The 20619-nt window shown below is 42.1% G+C and overlaps 1 protein-coding gene across 2 annotated transcripts in view; it reads left to right on the top strand.

Annotated features, from left to right (window-relative positions):
- The first annotated feature begins 472 nt into the window (after nt 1-472).
- FAM3D (FAM3 metabolism regulating signaling molecule D) overlaps nt 473-20619 on the top strand; it is a 65078-nt gene continuing 44931 nt past the window's right edge. The window contains exon 1 of one of the 2 annotated variants that reach the window (XM_040408026.1): nt 473-586. The gene's annotated coding sequence lies outside the window, so the exon portion shown is untranslated. Of the gene's footprint in view, nt 599-20619 lie in introns of both variants that reach the window. The other variant, XM_040408025.1, reaches the window with a different exon arrangement.

Genomic DNA, 20619 nt, shown 5'->3' on the forward strand with positions numbered 1-20619 from the left:
GCAGTCCACAAAACACGGATCCGCAAAAAGTACAGACGACGGCCGTTTGCATTCCGTATCTTGCGGAACGGAACAGTTGGCGCCTAATGGAACATTCCTATCCTTGTCCGTAAGGCAGATAATAATAAGACATGTTCAATTTTTTTTGCGGAACGGACATATGGACATACAGAAACAAAATGCACACAGAGTAACTTATTTTGATTAATTTTTTTGGAGACCCATTGAAATGAATAGTTCCGCATACGGTCCGCAAAAAAAACGGAACGGACTTGGAAAGAAAATATGTTTGTGCGCATGAGCCCTAATTGTGTAGATATAAATGAATGAATGAATTCAATGACTCGCCATCTAACCTGACCTTGTGTAAAGTTCAGGTGTCCAGTAACAGGGCGTGACACTAGTTCGGTAAAGCGACTTTAAGAATAGCAGCACGCTGCATGAATTTCCAGTTTATCAGACTTAACCTCCTCCCATCTCAAGGTATTATGTGCTTCGTTCACATAGCTCGTCAGACAGGAATCGTCCTCTGGAGAGTAACAGCTCTGCTACAACACTGATTATCCAAAGAGCTGTCCTTCTAGAAGTAAGAGGCACGGTCAGTATTTCTTTTGTCTGGACCTTGGGCTTCACTGGGTCTTCTGGGAGGTCTTAAGGGTTAAACACACTAAGGGCTCATGCACACGACCGTAGCCTGTTTTGCAGATACCAGAGGTGTGCATTCTGCATTTGGCATAACGTCTGGCCCATAATAGAACAATCCTATTTTTGTCCGTAATGCGGACAAGAATAGGACATGTTCTATATTTTTGCGGATGGCACGGAACGGACATACGTATACGGACAGCACGCGGTGTGCTGTCCGCACGTTTTGATGCCCTGTTGAAGTGAAAGGGTCTGCATCCGACCTGGAAAAATAGCGGATCAGATGCGGAAAAAAAATAAGCTTGTGTGCATGAGGTCTAAAGGTGCTGACACACGCTCAGGCTTTTTGATGCAGTTTTTGAAGCCAAAATCAGGTGTGGGTCATAAGAGGGAGGAAAGTATTGAGGGCAGGTACAACTTCTCCACTTTTTTTTTTCATCCACTCCTGGTTTTGGCTTCAAAAACTACATAAAAAAACCTGAACCCTAATAATGACAGCGATGAAGGAGTTAGATCATAAAGTTTTATTCGTCCTATGTAATTTACTATTTTATGGTGACAGGTAATTGCTGGTGAACTTTGATCCTAGTTCTATGCATTTTTTAACTTCTTTAGGTTTTAAAGTTATGTGGTATATTCAGGCTTATATGGAAAACCCTTTTAATTACCTTAACTAGTGAAATCATTGCAAGATGAGGGTGTAGATGTACAGGTGTAACTGAGGAGTTTGCCCGTTGGCTCTTCTACAATACTGAATGTACTGAATGTAGGCAAAGTCATGGGGTGGGGGGAAGATAATGATCAAATCGGTTGTATAGGAAAACAAGCTTAGTTTACCATAGCAACCAATCAGCTTCCACCTTTCATACTGCAGAGCTCCTTTTGAAAATGAAAGGTGGAATCTGATTGGTTGGTCTTGGTTGGTCCCATGGTCTTAGGCTTCTTTCAAAGTAATCTGGTTAATCTGTGAAAATGTTTGTGAAGGATCCATGTTTGGTCTATTTTTTTTTTTGCCCTATTTCACAGACACTGCTAGACTGAAAATGTATTTTAACAGTCCATAAAAACATTGGATCAAACACAAATCCATCCATCCATGTTGTGTCTGTGGTTTTCACAGACCGATAAATTATAATGTGCATGAGAGATCCATACCAAAGGGCAAAAATAGGGCATGCTTCCGTGGTGTTATCGCGGAGTCGTTCAAAACCTTGATCCATGATTTATCACCTATCCTGTAGAAACTTTTCGTGGGATAACACATTTAGAGTAAATGCTACAAGTGTCCAGTGTAGTTACCCTTAAAAGGTCATCTTCAGGTAGTCAAACTTCACAGGCTTCCGTAAACAAAGCAATTGGGGTGTATGTGTTTAAACAGTCAAGGAGGCAAGTTGAGGAAGGAGTCAGATCCTATGAATCTCACCTACCCTTTTCTGGTTTTTGTTGACCATTGTCTACATAGGATGATTATATGACACTAATATAGCCTTTGTTGAAATTCTGCACCATTTTCTATATTTCATAAGTTACACAAAGTCTTTTGTACTGTCCATACAGAGGTCTTGTCCATAAAATGGCTGCTGATGGAGGGTGATGTGACCAGGCAAATCACCACCTCCTCCATTCAAATATGCTGCACCTGCCATCTGCATTTGTTCTGTTTGGAGTTCAGTGCAGATTCAGTGTGTTTGGATGGAGGGGACATCACATGGAGGTGATTTGCCTGGTCACATGACCCTCCATCAGCAGCCATTTTATGGACAAGACCTCTGTATGGACAGTACAAAAGACTTTGTGTACCTTATGAAATATAGAAAATGGTGCAGAATTTCAGCAAAGGCTATATTAGTGTCATATAATCATCTTATGTACACGTTGGTCAACAATAACCAGAAAGTGGCCAACCCCTTTAATAGGAGTACGATGCAGTAACATAAAAGTGCATCAAACAGTTTTAATGAAAAAGAACTGAAGATGACAAAGGAAGGATATGAAGATGTTTCTGTGCATATAACCTGGAACTTACTGAGGATAGCTCATTTTTATCATATTCGTTTTTGTGCAGGAGCAATGGTTTGGCTTTATTTCTGCCTTATGCACACTTTAGGGTTAAACTCCCCTCCACCTTCTATTTGCAATGTGGAAAACTCTGGGATTTTTCTTCCTTGCTTCTTGCAGTTTACAAAACATTCATCACCTGCATTGCGGTATCATATTCTGCCCCGTCATCTCTATAGGATTATTTTCACGTCTATGTTGTTTTAATTTGTGAATTTGGCAAAGCGTTGAATAAAAAAGAGCTACTGTACCGGCGTGGATGAGCCTCAAAAACTTTTCCAGTTCATGACAGTTATTGCTGGTCTATATGGAGATGATAGACATGGAATAAAGCGCCACAGGTGTACACCGAAATAGTTAAAAGAATTGTCCAAATGTTAGATTCTGGTATCCTCCTGTGAGGTCCTCAATGTAAGATTGTGTTGTGGGGGGTCCGTCACTCAGCACCCACCACTGAATAGCAGAAACCGAAACAGTGGATTGAGCCAGAATCAGAAGGCTTGGTCCACTATGTAGTGGCCGTGTATTGGACATGGCGGTGTATCATCACGACCAATGCACAGTGGACGGGGCCTTCTGCTTCTGGCTCCATCCTCTGTTTAGTTTCTGGCAGCCAAAAAGAGCTGATCAATGGGGGTGCTGAGTGACCGACCTCATATTGATGACTTGTCCGGAGGATAGGTCGTCAACATCTAAAAGCTTTAAGTCCAAATGATGTCATTTCTGTAAAGGAGGCTTGAAGGGTGCAGGGAATCCACAAGCAGATATAAAACAATTCTTTATTGTAACAGATTAAAATCCATCATATACTTTGGCGGTCCCACTTATGGGTTTCAACCCACTCAAGGTTTTAATCATTTAGTTGACATGTTCAGCAGTGATTGGTGCGTTTAAGGTTATGATTAAATTATTTCCAATCAACTGATATCTGGTTCAAGGATGGACATAACGTACAGTACGTGCAGCTGCACAGAGGCCCAGGAGAAAAGGAATACTTAACTTCTGTTCTCTTGATTAGTGGGTGTAACAGAGGTCAGACCCCCACTGATGTAACAGTTATAATTAATTATTCCCGAAATACCCCTTTAATAGTATCCTCTAAATTTGACTACTCAACATTTTATTAAAGGGGTTGGCCACTTTCTGGTTACTTTTGACTAATGTGTTTGTTAGATCATTATATGGCACTTACTAATATAGACTATGTTGAAATTCTGCCCCATTTTCTAAATTTCTGAAGATGCGCTTCCTTGTTGGCCAAGTCTTTTCTGCTGTTCCCACGGAGGTCCTTTTGTATTAAATCACTGCCGGTAGATGGTCATATGACCAGGCAAATCACTCTGCCTCCTCCGTCCCAATACACAACTCCTACCATGTGCACTTTTGGGAGTTTAGTGCAGGTACAGTGTGCTAGAATGGAGGAAGCTGAGTGATGTGCCTGGTCACATGATCCTCCGTTAGCAGCCATGTTATGGACAGGACCTATATGCGGACAGCACAGAAGATTTGCCTAACAAAGGAACAGGGCTTATGAAATATAGTAAATGGCACATTAACAAAGACTATATTAGTAAGTGCCATATAGCCATCTTACTTACATATTGGTCACAAGTAGCCAGAAAGTGGACAACCCCTTTAAATGTCACCTTAGCAAAGTCCTCCGGAAACAAATGTTATTAGAATGGCCTTGACATTTCTGTTTTTCACTGATGTGATATCTGCATCTACCATGCAGAGTACAAGGGCTGTTAATTTTAAAGGGATTGTCCGGCCATATATATTAATGACCTATCTTTAGGGTAGATCATCCATCTCTGATTGGCGGGGGTCCGACACCTGGCTTTCCTGTCAATTAGCTGTTTAAAGAGGAGGCGGCGCTGCATTTCATATCGCAAGTGAAGGGTAAAACAAGTACTCACTCCATTTAAGTGAATTATTATTATACTCTATGCCACCGCTTCACACGAGATGGCGCGTAGTGTAAAGACGCATGGAGTGCCACCGCCTCTTAAAACAGCTGATCGGTGGGGGTGCCGGGTGTTGGACCCCTGCTAATCAAATATTGATGACCTATCCTGAGGATAGGTCATCAATATATATGGCCGCACAACCCCTTTAATGTTCACGCATCAGTAGTTTTCACTAATCTTGGTGAGACATGCACCACTTTGGTCCGTAATGCAGACCAAACGTCCATTGAAATCTATGGGTCCATGAAAGTTTTCACAGACCACTGGTGGGAGACTCTCTGGAAATTAATTTTCAGCTGAACAGTGTCCGTGGAGTATAGATGACACACTGAGGACAGAAAATGGACACACTGACCGGACCAGACATCTTCATGGATGAAACAAACATCTTCATGGATGAAACCCAGACAGATTTTTTGATGGACTTCAGACAGACACGGAAATGTGAAATGCAAATGAGCTTGAGCACTTGACGTAATACCTGTAATATAGATAACACTGGTAGAACGCTAAAGATATAAGATAATGTAACTTTTGGCCTAGCTTTTAATCTGTACTGCTTCATGTAGTTACCATGTCACAAGAATGTCCACCTCTCGCTGCAACTTCCCCACAATTTGACAGGTGGCAACAGTGGATGACATTACAGAGATGGATGTAATTGTCTAGAATGGGTTTAAAGACTGGATATTGCTCAAGGAAGAAAGACATTACTAGAGATAAGATCTGTAAATTAAACACATATCACGTTTACTTCAGATCTGCCTTAACAGAGGATGGCTGGCTGTCCTTGTTTGAAGTAATCCAAGTCTAATATTGTGTATTGAACACCTGGAATGTATTGAGCAACCTGGGAAATAGAGATTAGCAAGGATGTATTTGGAGGGTTGGCAAACCTGACAGTTTTCGGGGAACCCCATTTCCTAGAGGGCCCTTAAAGGAGTTTTGTTTTGTTTTTTTTTCCTCAAAAATCACAATTTTCTCAGTGGAGAAATCCATACTCATCTGGTCCCTGCCACTTGGTTCCAGCTGCCTGGCACTTGACCATCTTCACTGAACTTCTGGTCCCCATCTGGCCTGAACAGACTGGGTCACATGCATCGCTTCAGCCAATGACTGGCCTCGGTGATCGATTTGCAAGAGAACTTAAGGCCATCTGACCCAGCATTGACCTGCTGCATGGGGACATGTCACCACCACTGAGGCCAATCAGTGGCTCTATCCATGCAGGAAGTTGACAGACTGGTACCAGAAGTCCAGTGAAGACAGCCATTGAGTCAGAACCAGGAGACCAGGTAAGTATGGATTGCTCCACAGTTCCACTTGGGGTTAGAGTAAAAAAAAAAAAAAAGAAGTGGAGCTGGACTTATATGGTAGTAGTATTTCTTTCATATACTGTATAGCGGTGTCATTTAGGCACTGTATATTGGTATTATTTGGGTACTGAGTGGTTATATTGTATGGAAGTATTATTTGGCATTGTAAGGCAATATTCAGGTTAGAAAGAGGCCATACTTTGCTTGTTGCTCACAACACAATTTCCTATCAAACTAAATAAATGTTAGAACTGTAACTATACAAATGGCATGTAACCACCCCCCAAAATTTGCCTGGCCGAAAACCTGAATTTATTTCAGAAAACGGCTGGATCACCAATAGATAGTCAATGGGAATCCAGCGGTGAACTTTAGAATCCAGCAATGATGGGATTTCCACCAGAGATGTGAACATACAATCTAGTAATAACCTTTTTAGGAGCCCTAGAGATATACTATTCTTTATCACACCAGCAGTTATTCCATCATCCATGTGTTTGGAGGCATCTGGCCTGTCCTCATTGCTTTGACACCATATGTAGACATCAGTGGAAGATATTAAGAAACAAGAAAGTTATTTGAACTCATTTTGAACTGCGGATCTAACTTTCAGGTGGAACCATCTATGAGAATTATGTTTGACGTAACTCTGGTATGTACGTTCCACAACATAATTTCCTTCAATGTGTTTCATCAAATAACACCAGGAAGTATTGAGCAATACATCTGTTTTAATGTTAGTCTAGGGCAGGGATGAGCAAACTGCGGCTCTCCAGGTGTTGTAAAACTACAACTCCCAGTATGCCCAGTCTGCCTACAGCTATCAGCCTACAGCAGGGCATGATGAGATTTGTAGTTTTACAACAGCTGGAGAGCCGCAGTTTGCCCATCCCTGGTCTAGGGGACTTATACCTGTGTACACAGCGTGGTGGTATCCTGTAAAATGAAAAATGAGAAGTGACCTGTAGAAAAAAAAGATCAAAGATTTACCAATCCTCAGGATAAAATCAAATAGAGGCAGAAGAAGAGCACTTGGGGCATCTTCTGATTGTCTTCAATAGAGTTGCAAGAAAAAGTACGTGAACCCTTTGGAATGATATGGATTTCTGCACAAATTGGTCATAAAATGTGATCTGATCTTCATCTAAGTCACAACAATAGACAATCACAGTCTGCTTAAACTAATAACACACAAAGAATTAAATGTTACCATGTTTTTATTGAACACACCATGTAAACATTCACAGTGCAGGTGGAAAAAGTATGTGAACCCCTAGACTAATGACATCTCCAAGAGCTAATTGGAGTGAGTTGTCAGCCAACTGGAGTCCAATCAATGATATGAGATTGGAGGTGTTGGTTACAGCTGCCCTGCCCTATAAAAACACACACACACCAGTTCTGGGTTTGCTTTTCACAAGAAGCATTGCCTGATGTGAATGATGCCTCGCACAAAAGAGCTCTCAGAAGACCTACGATTAAGAATTGTTGACTTGCATAAAGCTGGAAAGGGTTATAAAAGTATCTCCAAAAGCCTTGCTGTTCATCAGTCCACGGTAAGACAAATTGTCTATAAATGGAGAAAGTTCAGCACTGCTGCTACTCTCCCTAGGAGTGGCCGTCCTGTAAAGATGACTGCAAGAGCACAGCGCAGACTGCTCAATGAGGTGAAGAAGAATCCTAGAGTGTCAGCTAAAGACTTACAAAAGTCTTTGGCATATGCTAACATCCCTGTTGGCAAATCTACGATACGTAAAACACTAAACAAGAATGGATTCCATGGGAGGATACCACAGAGGAAGCCACTGCTGTCCAAAAAAATATTGCTGCACGTTTACAGTTTGCACAAGAGCACCTGGATGTTCCACAGAAGTACTGGCAAAATATTCTGTGGACAAAACCAAAGTTGAGTTGTTTGGAAGAAACACACAACACTATGTGTGGAGAAAAAGAGGCACAGCACACCAACATCAAAAACTCATCCCAACAGTGAAGTATGGTGGTGGGGCATCATGGTTTGGGGCTGCTTTGCTGCATCAGGGCCTGGACGGATTGCTATCATCGAAGGAAAAATGAATTCCCAAGTTTATCAAGACATTTTGCAAGAGAACTTAAGGCCATCTGTCCACCAGCTGAAGCTCAACAGAAGATGGGTGTTGCAACAGGACAACGACCCAAAGCATATAAGTAAATCAACAACAGAATGGCTTAAACAGAAGAAAATACGCATTCTGGAGTGGCCCAGTCAGAGTCCTGACCTCAACCCGATTGAGATGCTGTGGTATGACCTCAAGAAAGCGATTCACACCAGACATCCCAAGAATATTGCTGAACTGAAACAGTTCTGTAAAGAGGAATGGTCCAGAATTACCAGAGGAAACGTTTGGTTGAAGTTATTGCTGCTAAATGAGGTTTAACCAGTTATTAAATCCAAGGGTTCACATACTTTTTCCATCTGCACTGTGAATGTTTACATAGTGTGTTCAATAAAAACATGGTAACATTTAATTCTTTGTGTGTTATTAGTTTAAGCAGACTGTGATTGTCTATTGTTGTGACTTAGATGAAGATCAGATCACATTTTATGACCAATTTGTGCAGAAATCCATATCATTCCAAAGGGTTTACATACTTTTTCTTGCAACTGTATGTTACAAGATTGTCTTAGCTACTGGATTTAGAAACGAGGATGAGGTGGACCGCTTGAGTTTTTATCAGAGAGGTCTTGTTAAAAAGTGGGAGCCCTTGTCTTCATGGTTGACATCCCAACGAAGGTCTGGTCTCTGCTAAATAGTGTTCTCCAGGCCATGGTTCTCAGGATAATCTATTTTTCTGAGGTTACTAGTCAACCTGGAGGCCTTATACCTTAATGTGTCATTATAAATCAGAATGATGGGGCTGACAAGGGTTAAAAGGGTTGTCCAGTTTTTTTGTTTTTTTTTATTTGCACCCATACTCACCTGCTCCACACCGCTTTGATCCGGCTCCTAAGCGCTCTTTACTTAACTTCTGGTCTCTGTCTGTCAACGTCTACACAACTTCAGTTTCTGGCCCCATTGGTGACGTGGCCCCAAGCGGCCATTCCCTGGATAACCCCTTTAATGACATTGGCTGTAAGTTTTCAGGTCGTTGTCCTGCTGCAGAACAGATGTAAATTTTAACTTCTATTATTGAAAGCATTCTTAACCCCTTAAGGACCGGGCTCATTTTCACCTTAAGGACCAGGCCATTTTTTGCAAATCTGACCAGTGTCACTTTAAGTGCTCATAACTTTAAAACGCTTTGACTTATCCAGGCCATTCTGAGATTGTTTTTTCGTCACATATTGTACTTCATGACACTGGTAAAATGAAGTCAAAAAAATAATTTTTTTTGCACAAAAAAATACCAAATTTACCAAAAATTTGAAAAAAATTAGCAAATTTCAAAGTTTTAGTTTCTCTACTTCTGTAATACATAGTAATACCCCAAAAAATTGTGATGACTTTACATTCCCCATATGTCTACTTCATGTTTGAATTGTTTTGGGAATGATATTTTATTTTTTGGGGATGTTATAAGGCTTAGAAGTTTAGAAGCAAATCTTGAAATTTTTCAGAAATTTACAAAAACTCAATTTTTAGCGACCAGTTCAGGTCTGAAGTCACTTTGCGAGGCTTACATAATAGAAACCACCCAAAAATGACCCTATCTAAGAAACTACACCCCTCAAGGTATTCAAAACTGATTTTGCATACATTGTTAACCCTTTAGGTGTTGCACAAGAGTTATTGGCAAATGGGGAGGAAATTTGAGAATTTCATATTTTTGTCAAATTTTTCATTTTAACCCATTTTTTCCACTAACAAAGCCAGGGTTAACAGCCAAACAAGATTGTATCTTTATTGCCCTGACTCTGCCGTTTACAGAAACACCCAATATGTGACCGTAAACTACTGTACGGCCACACAGCGGGGCGTAGAGTGAAAGGTGCGCCGTTTGGTTTTTGGAAGCCAGATTTTGCTGGACTGGTTTTTTGACACCATGTCCCATTTGAAGCCCCCCTGATGCACCCCTAGATTATAAACTCCATAAAAGTGACCCCATCTAAGAAACTACACCCCTCAAGCTATTCAAAACTGATTTTACAAACTTTGTTAACCCTTTAGGTGTTGCACAAGATTTAATGGAAAATAGAGACACAATTTCAAAATTTCACATTTTTGGCAGATTTTCCATTTTAATATTTTTTTACAGTTACAAAGCAAGGGTTAACAGCCAAACAAAACTCAATATTTATGGCCCTTATTCTGTAGTTTACAGAAACACCCCATATGTGGTCGTAAACTGCTGTACGGGCACACGGCAGGGCGCAGAAGGAAAGGAATGCCATACGGTTTTTGGAAGGCAGGTTTTGCTGGACTGTTTTTTTTGACACCATGTCCCATTTGAAGCCCCCCTGATGCACCCCTAGAGTAAAAACTCCAAAAAAGTGACTCCATTTTAGAAACTACGGGATAGAATGGCAGTTTTGTTGGTACTAGTTTAGGGTACATATGATTTTTGGTTGCTCTATATTACACTTTTTGTGCAGCAAGGTAACAAGAAATAGCTTTTTTGGCACGTTTTTTTTTTTTGTTATTTACAACATTCATCTGACAGGTTAGATCATGTGGTATTTTTATAGGGCAGGTTGTCGCGGACGCGGCGATACCTAATATGTATACATTTTTTTTTATTTATGTAAGTTTTATACAATAACTTCATTTTTAAAACCAAAAAAATGTTTTAGTGTCTCCATATTCTAAGAGCCATAGTTTTTTCAGTTTTTGGGCGATTATCTTGAGTAGGGTCTCATTTTTTGCGGGATGAGATGACGGTTTGATTGGCACTATTTTTGGGTGCATATGACTTTTTGATCGCTTGCTATTACACTTTTTGTGACGTAAGATGGCAAAAAATGGCTTTTTTTACACTGTTTTTATTTTTATTTTTTTACGGTGGTCATCTGAGGGGTTAGGTCATGTGATATTTGTATAGAGCCGGTCGATACGGACGCGGCGATACCTAATATGTATACTTTTTTTTTATTTATGTAAGTTTTACAGAATGAGTTCATTTTTGAAAAAAAAAAAATCATGTTTTAGTGTTTCCATAGTCTAAGAGCCATATTTTCTTTAGCTTTTGGGCGATTATCTTGAGTAGGGTCTCATTTTTTGCGGGATGAGATGACGGTACTATTTTGGCGTACATGCGACTTTTTTGATCACTTTTATTACCTTTTTTGGGAAGTAAGGTGGGCAAAATTTCAATTTTCTCATAGTTTTTATTTTTTTATTTTTATGGCGTTCACCGTGCGGGGAAAGTAACATGACCATTTTATAGATCAGGTCGTTACGGACGCGGCGATACCTAATATGTGTAGTTTATTTTATTTTTTTGATTTTTATTCAGTGATAAATGTTTTTTTTTTTATCTTAACTTTTTTCACTTTTTTTTACATTTTTGTGACCCAGACCCACTTGGTTCTTGAAGATCCAGTGGGTCTGGTGTCTGTATAATACAGTACAGAACAATATATATTGTTCTGTACTGTATTTTACTTACACTGAACAGATCTGTGCTTTTAGCATAGATCTGTTCAGCACCATGGACAGCAGGACGCCTGAGCAGGCGTCCTGTTGCCATGGGAACCCTCCCCGTCTGCTCAGAACTTCGCAGACGGGGAAGGGTAAGCACAGGGCTGAGGGGGGCTCTCTGGGGGCTCTCTCCCTCTCCATCGGGGGGCTGCAAAGGCACAGAAGCCCCCCGATGGAGAGGGAGGGAGCTCCCTGACCGATGACAGTTAACTTTTTCCATACAGCGGTCCGTACGGACCGCGGTATGGAAAGGGTTAAACGGCTGACATCTTCACAGATGTCAGCCGTTTATACCAGGGTGCCAGCAATGTGCTGGCACCCTGGTACAACCACTAGAAGCCAACGATCGTTCATGGGGAGGCGGGCGGGGGATCGCGATCCCGCCTGCCGCACCGCCTGCCTCCCGCAACGCCCCCACCGCCTGCGACACCCCCCCCCCGCACCACCCTCCGGCATTAAATCGTGCAGGGGTGCAGGGGGGGGTGAAAAATATTTATTTTAGCCACTCTATAGTTTCTGATCCCCGCGGTCAGGGACCGCGGCGATCAGAAACTGCAAAAAGCGCAGCAAACCGCAGGTCTGAATTGACCTGCGGTTTGCTGCGATCGCCGATACGGGGGGGTCAAATGACCCCCCCCTGCATTGTTACGGGATGCCGGCTGAAGGATTTCAGCCGAAATCCCGTTCCAATTAACCCCTGGGGCGCCGGAATACAGATTTTAAGTCAGGACGTACCGGTACGTCCTGGGTCCTTAAGGACTCGGGAAATAGGGCGTACCGGTACGTCCTAGGTCCTTAAGGGGTTAAGGGCCCTTTACACTACCCAATATTTGGTCATACAAACGCTTGTTAGTGATAATTTGCCCGTTTAAAGGTGCATCCGATTAATAGATCCTTGGTGTGGTCAGCTAAATTATTGTTTGCTGGCAGCACATTGTGCCGTCTAAACAACATGTTGATGCCCGCAAACAATGATTCTGTATGAGGACGAGCGATGGCATAGCGATCACTCCTTCCCATACTGTGGAGGAGATTGCTGCATGTAAATGAAGCAGTCACCTCCACTGATGAGCAGAAGATTGTCGGGAAGGAAGCATTCTCTACACCATTGTCTGCTCCACCGGGTCATGTAAAGGGGCCTTTAGTTTGCAGCATATTTTCCACACCTGCCTAAAACATTTGCACAGTACTGTATAGTTCCACATAGGTGAAGACTTCTCAAACACCTAGTAAATGGGTAGAAATCTTGAATCTCTTGACCACAGACATCAAAGCTGAAGCAAGGCCTTCCAACAGCTCTAACACTGATACTAGCTTTCACTATTCACAGTGCTGTGGCATTATATGACACATAGTTGCGGGTATTATTAGTAGTGTCTATTAGGACAGCCCAAAATCCCATTGCATGGTGACTACATTGATTTTGTGTGAGCAATTTGGAGATTTTGTATCTACTAGTTGGTAGTACTGCATGTGCTTCTTTTTTGCAGTGCGAAGGCACGGACAGAAACCCCGCAGAAGCACTGGATTGTGGACCCATTCAAGTGAATGGGTCTGCATTAGTGTTGAGCGAGCATGCTCAGCCAAACAGCAGTTCAGCTCAAGCATTGCTATGCTTGACCGAATATTGTGTATGCTTGAGCACAATTGAACACAATGAAAATCAACTGGAGACCCGAGCATTAAACCAGGCACCCCCTGCTCTGAAGAAGAGAGGGTGTCTGGTTATTGAATATTATGTCACCCTAATGATAATGATCTAGGTGCGCAGGTCCACCCAAGCCATCCAACAGATATGAAGCAACTTTGAGGCTTACTGGCTCTCAGTCAGATGAGAGCTGGTTTGGAATGTCTCATAGTGCACAAGGCTGCCATTGTAAGGTATGCTGGCTGTTACAGTATCTGTCTTATGATGGCTTGCACATACCTGGCTTTTGGCATATAGCCTTTGTGTGGTTGTCTATTGTATGTCATAGGTAATAGGAGTCCAAGATGCATCCAGATGTCCTCCCCATGCGGTTTCCAAACCATTTTGGTGGTGTTTCCATCAATTTCTAACCTTTTTATGTAAACCAGACACCCTCTTCTCTTCAGAGCAGGGGGTCCCTGGTTTAATGCTCGGGTTCTCCCATTGACTTCTATTATACTCGGGTGCTCGGTAGAGCACCCGAGCATTGCGATGTGTTCGGCCAGAGCACCTAAGCACTTTGGTGCTCGATGAACACTAGTCTGCATCCATGATGCGGGGTGCACACGGCCGGTGCCCGCATATTGCGGACACTCTGTTTGCCGGGTGCAATACATTGCCCGGCCGTGTGCATGAGACCTTAGACTCCATTCCTGTATGACTGGTTAATGGAAAGGATGGAAAAGTAGATGTAAATCACTGTGAAGGCCTCCTCTAAGTATCCCTTCTCTGTTAGATCAGTCAAAATATAAAAAAAATTCAATTAGAGTTACGTGAAAAAATTGCCCCTGTGTCTACATATTGCTGTTACATACTGTACATGTAATGCGCCTCCTGCTGTTCTTTTGATTCCCTTTCCGAACGTCCATCGAATGTGTAAGTGCTGGTAACAATGTATTCTTATTGAGTGACCTACACAGTAGCAAGAATCACTCCGACAAATATGTACAAGAGGCTCTGGCTTGTGGGCCAAACCGGGCATGTATGACCTCCGACACTGGATACGTTAGGTGGAAATTCTGATATTAATTTTCAATAACGCCAGGAGGCGCCATAACAAGTATGTGTGTGTGTGGTATATAGACACAGGGGCATTTTTCCCAAATGATTTCAATTGAAAAAAAAAATGTTTTCTCTGATCTTATAGAGATTCATAATATTTAACCCTTTTTAAATGTTTTTAGACATGTTGGGAATGTCCTATCCTAAATGCTAGCTCTTTGGAATAGAGGAATATATATAAAGGGGTTCTTCCGGCTGCAGATATTGATGACCTATCATCAGTTGCAGAGTAGTAAGGGTCTCACACCCGGCACCCCCCACCGATCAGCTGTTTAGGACTGCTGCAGCACCAGTATGCTGTGTATGGAGCAGGAGACAGATAGCTCCATACACTGTATCGGCCATGCTGGGATACTGAAGCTCAGCTCCCATCTAAGTGAATGTGAGCCGAATTTCAGTACGCCAACGCCGGAAATAACACAGTGTATGGAGCCTTCTGCATCCGCTGTGCACACTGTTAGCTACCAACCCCACGGCAGATCTAAACAGCCGATCATTGGGGGTGTCAGGTGTCAGACCCCTCACTGATCTGATATTAAACTATCCTGAGAACACGTCATCAATATCTGTACCCGGAGAACCCCTTTAAGGCTTTGGTTTCATATTTATTTCGAAATGAGGCATGAGACAGAAATGCAGGCATTTCTTGAAGAAAAAAAAAACGACCAGCAAATTCACAGCGTACTTAGCTTTAGCTTCTCATGGTGAAATGAACGGCGTTAAACCTCCCGTCCTTACTAAGCGAACATTTTGTACTTGAAGAAAAATGTTAAAAGAAATTTTTACCGACAACTCATTTAGTTAATTCCCAAGCGGTATTATCTGAGCAAAAACATGAGAACATCACAGCCGAGACTTCCTGAGCCAACACGAGGAGCTGAGTTCCTGAAGCTCATTTATATAAAGTAATTCCCAGGTGCTGCAGATACTTTGAAGCATTGGCTCAGTCATACAGTATATTTTCTGTATAAAAACAGGGAAATTATGCATTATGCGTGTGGAAAAAAATCTAAAAATATTAATATCAATAATAAAGCCAACTGCAATATTCCCTTGACTCTCTGTGGAGACTCCTGACGATTACTGGTCTTGAATAAATGAATATTAAAGAAATCCAAGAGGACTCACCCTCACTTCACCTTAAAAAGAGCTATAAAGGTGTTAATTGTATTAATAATTAACTAAAATCTACGGGCATCTAAAGATTTATATGACATGTACTGCAACCAGAAATATTCAGTCTGACCTGCATTTCCTGGAGCTTCTCCCTTCTCTTTGTTGATGTACTAGAGACTGAAGTTGCAAACCCCTCTTCCCCCTCCTGCCTAACATTTACCATTGTATTGTGTACTAGACAGATTAATTCTTTCAGAGGGTTATCCTACCATAAGAAGTCATCTGATCGGCGATATGTATCTAACTCATGGGGTTCTTCTGACCACTGGGACCCCCATAGTTACAAGAACAAGGTTCCAGACTTCCTGAGTGTTTAGAAAGAACGGTGCAATGGCCGTGCATGCGCGGTGCCGGTTCATTCACAGATGAGTAATGTGCTCCACATTGACATTGAATGGAATGGGGTGATGGTGACTGTTGCTCCATTCAGTTTGGGGACTCCATGAACTGTTCTTGTGATTGGTGGGAAGCCCAGCAGTCGGATTGATGATGGGGCTTGTCCCACCACAGAAACGTAAGTCTAAAGTGAGTTACAGTTGCATCAAAAATCTTCTTGTCCATAATGACAATCCAGTCGCTTTGACTGAAATTTTCAGGGGACAATTGCAAAAAATTCTCTCCAGAACAGTGGTGGAATGGCAGTGATGGGGGATTGGTGAAGATCACGCTACCATGGCTGCAATGTAAAAGCAAACAAGGACTACAAGTAGCACAAAGACCCATGCAAACACTGGAAACATGAAAAAAAGTAGATTGCATCACTGCTGTACTTACCATATGGAAATTAGAAGCTCTTTGCCCACATTGTTGATCAAAATTGCGTCTGTCCCATCTACCAGTGACAAGGTGGCTTCCAACAGACGGGACCTATGCTAAAAGGCTTGCCTCTCTTGGCCTTTTGGCCTACAATATATAGTCATAAAGAAATGTTAATGTCTAGCCCTCCCTATGCCGCTGGACAATATGGGGCTATTGTGTGACAATTAAGATACGGCGTAAATCAGAATTTGTGAAAAGCAAACCCAGAACTGGTGTGTGTTTTTTATAGGGCAGGGCAGCTGTAACCAACACCTCCAATCTCATCTCATTGATTGGACTCCAGTTGGCTGACACCTCACTCCAATTAGCTCTTGGAGATGTCATTAGTCTAGGGGTTCACATACTTTTTCCACCTGCACTGTGAATGTTTACATGGTGTGTTCAATAAAAACATGGTAACATTTAATTCTTTGTGTGTTATTAGTTTAAGCAGACTGTGATTGTCTATTGTTGTGACTTAGATGAAGATCAGATCACATTTTATGACCAATTTGTGCAGAAATCCATATCATTCCAAACTTCAATCTTTCTCGTATTGTTCATCCAGCAGCTATTTCTCCTGCCTCCCCCATATTATGAAGGTTCAGCTGGGTTCAGCATTGCATTTATTTTCAATGGGAGGAGAAGAATAAGTCTCTTCCAGACTTCTCTGTCAGTGACTTAGTGCTGTATTAAACCATCAGATAGTCGGGCAGATCAGTGCATGTAATAGCAGCAGTCTCCTCCACTGATGAGCTGGTGATTGTCGGGAAGGAATGTTCAACCTCATCTGCTGGTCTAATACAGGCCTTATCTTTTGTATCAATAAAAGATTTGCATAGTGAAATCCAACATTCCTGATCCTTCTTTCCTCCGACGTCTGTCATCAAGGAGTCAGGACACTCACATAAAGGCCCTATTACACGGGCAGATTATTTTTAAGACGATCACTAACAAGCATTCGTATGAACACTCATTAGCAATCATCTGGCAGTGTAATACAGCCTCCTATTACCCGATGAACGAGCGTTTAAAAAAATCCTGATTTGCCGGCGGCAGATCGCGCCAATAGGCGCTCTGCGGCCGGCAAACAATGAGACAGTATAGGGACGAGTGATGCATTAGCGATCACTTGTCCCTATACTGAGGAGGAGATCGCTGCATGTAATAGCCACAGTCTCCTCCTCCAGCGAGCAAGTGATTGATGGGAGGGAATGCCTCCTTCCCAACAATCGTCTGCTCTATCTGCCCATGTAATAGGCCCTTAAGATTGTCAACTGATTGCACCAACACCAGAGACGTTGGGCGATTTTCCTTGAATACACATGAGCCTGTTTCCATTTATAGTAACTTTTTTTATTTTTTATTAGCTGCTTAACAGATCTGTAAGAAGGTCCAGGGGTGGATTAAGGTGTCAGCCACCGGATCCTGAGGGATGAGTGTTAAAAAGAGTTTTTGTCTAACTTATCTGATTTACTTAAAGCCCATTACTACTACCAATTAACTACTATTAGCCGTTGGAGAAAGTCATCAAATTAATCTTTTAATTAAAGTTTTACTGCATTAACAGAAAACTTATTTCTGAAATACGGTTGTGTTTCTCTTCAGTTAGCAAATTAATCCTCAACATAATCAAAGTTTTAAGAGTTTGCATTTGTCCCCCTCCCACTTCTTTTAATTCCGCTTGAATTGTTGTCACCTTGATTAGCCTCACGGAGGTGTGGTCTATGCGGTATTACTGAGGCACTTTAATTAATTCCATAATTAGAGTTGGATTTAGAATGGGCCATCCACTCCTGATACTAAAAGCTTTTAATTACAGAACTGGTCATGTATGTATTGAGCTGATAAACATGGCACATAATTATCTAGTGAAGAGGCAACCCAGCTCTCTTGGCATAATGCCCCTTTATTTACAATTAGATGGGCACCCTCCCGCTGCAAGTTCTGTGTAACTGTTTCATTACTACTTTCTGTTTCAGCCAAAGTCTTCTCATTTGCCCTATCGGCACATTGGACGTGGCTCTCTAGTCTGGTGCAGAGTACGTGGATATGAGTGGTTGGTAATGAATACCTGGACTCCCAGGACACTAGTTATACACCATGTGTACCAAGACTGCCCAGACACCACCTGAACATGAAGACTGGTGCAGCCTTATGGCATTGTATGTGTCTGTCCTATGATCTTTTATTTGCCACCAACACGTCAACCCTTCCTTTTCTAGGAGGACTTGTCCATTGACCAAACCATCAATGGTCTCTGGGTCTGTACTGGGGCAGCCTAATAACATCGTAGATGGCCGTCCCATGATCTCTTATGTGCCGCTGACACATAGGGCATCCAATCCCTCTTCTTCCATATAGAAATGTCCATTGACCGCACCATCTATGGCTGCTAGGTCTGAACTGGAACAACGTAATAAGATTATAGATAGCTGCCCTATGAGCTTTTATGTGCCACCAACACATAGGACATCCAGCCCCTTCTGTTTTATAAGGGAATGTCCATTGACCACATCATCCATGTCCTCCAGGTCTATATGGCCGGGTACATTTCCAGTGTGCTACATGTGTATAGTGACTTTTTTGTTCTCAAGAGATAAGGCCTCTCTCCCCATTCACTACCTATGCATGCTTAGCTGAGCTGAGCATACAGTATGCATGGGAATAGCTGTCAGACGAGCAAGCATTCTGTCGACAGTTATCCCAGCTTTATGGCCAGTAGAGATGAGCAAACCGATTCTACATGAATTGAACGCATTACAATTTTACCACAAGATTAACATTTTGCTGAATTTGAACTACTCAAAATAGTGGCCACCATTGTACAGATCAGAAGACAGAGAAGAAGGCATCTGCCACATTTTTGGACCGTTTTAATTTAAAGAGAAATAAGATGAGTGCACAGTTATTAAACAGGCTGTTTGTTACCATCAGCTACCATCCGTTCACCTAATAGCCATATATGTCACTGTCACTTTGACATTAGTAATGCCATCTTGGCATTAAAGAGCTTGGAATGGGTTGGACGCAGTCCTAGGAGATCTCAGAGAGTCATACTGTACATAACTTTTTAGGGCAATCTGGGCATTTTGAATTCAGAGGAAACTGAATCTGATGGTCGAATCTGTCTAATTGGTCCCAAAACCAATTTTGGGAAATTCACCCATTTCTGTTTCAAATTTCAATCTTTTTTTTTATTGGTTTTCAAGAAAGTAAACACAAACAAACATAAAAGAATTACGCATATGCCTATAGTATATCACACTATTAATGTACATCAAAAAACTACCAGACCGCATAAATTCTAAGTAAATTTATTAGAAAATTACATACAGGACAATCCATACATAGAGAACAAGTGCAGGGAAAGGCGACATTCTTAAGAGGAAGACTCAGGGACATTCAACATAACATCCACATTAAATGACAATAAAGCGCAAGTGCATAGTGCCAAGTTTGTCAAACAAATAAAACACAGAATCAGTTACCCATGTGTGCTTCCTCAAGGATGGCGCCAGCCCCGACGCGCGTTTCGGTGAACCTTCATCTTGGGGTGCACATGAGATTGTACATGAGAACCTCACGCGATATTGGGGCATCTTGAAATCTGATTCTGATGTGGGGAATCTTGCTCAAGGCAAACCGACAATTACCTATTGTCGTGGACGCAACCTTAGAGATAGGTTAGTTCATAGTTTTCATCAATCCCCGTGGCAATTACATGGCTCAGCACCAACCTTACAGGTATGTTCCGATGTGGAAATTGTGTGGTGTGCAGTGCCATTGGATTAGGAAACAGCTTTACCAGTACTGTCACACAGAGGAGTTTTACCATCAGATCTTTCATTAATGCAGGACAAAAGGAGTTGTCTATTTGGCCACATGTAAGTGTGGAAAACAATATGTGGGTAAACCTTTACGGGAGTTCCGTAGACGGATTGGCGAGCATCTTAATGATATTCGCAAGTCTTCACGTCATGTGGCCATGCAGCCAGCCAGTCACAGGGGGAACACGTGAGGTTCACGGTGGACCGATGAGGGGCCAAATAATATAACACACAGTTCATCAGTTTACTCACGGTTATCAGATAGCCTCCCTGGGCTGGCAGCACAGTGTTGAGGTGGACAGCACGAAATCCTCCAGGGCAGGCTCTGTGGTAGGAAGCATCAGCCAAGATGGTAGTTGAGGTGCCCTTGATGTTAAGGGTGCTTAGGGTGCTTGTTGCGGCTGAGTCCTTTGAAGATTTTTGTCGTGACGCCAGTACCGTTAATGGTGGTACAACCAT

This window comes from Bufo bufo, chromosome 9 (genome assembly GCF_905171765.1).
Source record: "Bufo bufo chromosome 9, aBufBuf1.1, whole genome shotgun sequence".
In the NCBI taxonomy this organism is placed as follows: Eukaryota; Metazoa; Chordata; class Amphibia; order Anura; family Bufonidae; genus Bufo; species Bufo bufo.